The sequence below is a fragment of the Crocuta crocuta genome, unplaced genomic scaffold (assembly GCF_008692635.1).
Source record: "Crocuta crocuta isolate KB4526 unplaced genomic scaffold, BGI_CrCroc_1.0 scaffold129, whole genome shotgun sequence".
Classification (NCBI taxonomy): Eukaryota; Metazoa; Chordata; class Mammalia; order Carnivora; family Hyaenidae; genus Crocuta; species Crocuta crocuta.
This window is the reverse complement of record NW_027551571.1, coordinates 247,068-247,886: the sequence shown is the minus strand read 5'-3', so window position 1 is coordinate 247,886 and position 819 is coordinate 247,068.

Here is an 819-nt window from a genome sequence, read left to right as displayed (position 1 = left end):
ATAATAATAGCAATGGCTAACTTCTGCTGGGTATTCATCGTGGGCCAGAGAAGATACTAAGAGCTTAAGAACTTGAACTTGACTACGTCATTTCATTCTCTCAGTAACCTGATGTAGTCAGCATTATCATTATTATTTTGCAGATATGACAAACTAAGATTCAGAAATGTGACTTCCTCAAGTCCGCACAATCAGAACCTGATCAAAATACAGAGAGCGATAGCTTCACTGGTAAGGACTTCCCCATCTCTGATGGTGTTTTTGCCTAAAAGGTGTGATTGCTGCATGGATCAAAGTACAAGTTTCTTTCAGAAGTAGGTAGAAGGGAGTCTGGTCATCCTGCCCCTCAAATACTGGCCGCTGTTAGGTGTGCAAGAAAGAGTAACTCAAGCAGTAACGTGGGGTCACAGGAACTTGGCTGCTGTACAACAGGGCACCCTGGGCATCTGGGGGCCCCTGAACACTCTCCAGGCCATCATGCACAAAGCTCCGGGTGCCCCCCGCCCCCCTCCCGCGCACAGTACAACTCAGTCACCTGCAATGTCATCTGTCTCACTATGTATTGGGGGCACCTGTAACATTTCACGTAAGAATATTCTGTCTAAAAACGTGGGAAAAAGCCATCTGAGTTAAAAAAAAAAGTTCACTCCTATTCTAGCCATGGGGTTTTGTGGGGAGAATTTTCTGGTGGAAAGGGGTGTCTTGTCCACATGGCTTTGCCACGTGGGCCCCTGGCTGCCCCTGACTCTTCTGGTCTGGCTGCGAGCAAGACCCCCTCGTCCTCTGGGAAGGTCATCACTGCTTCTCAACCTGGGGCCC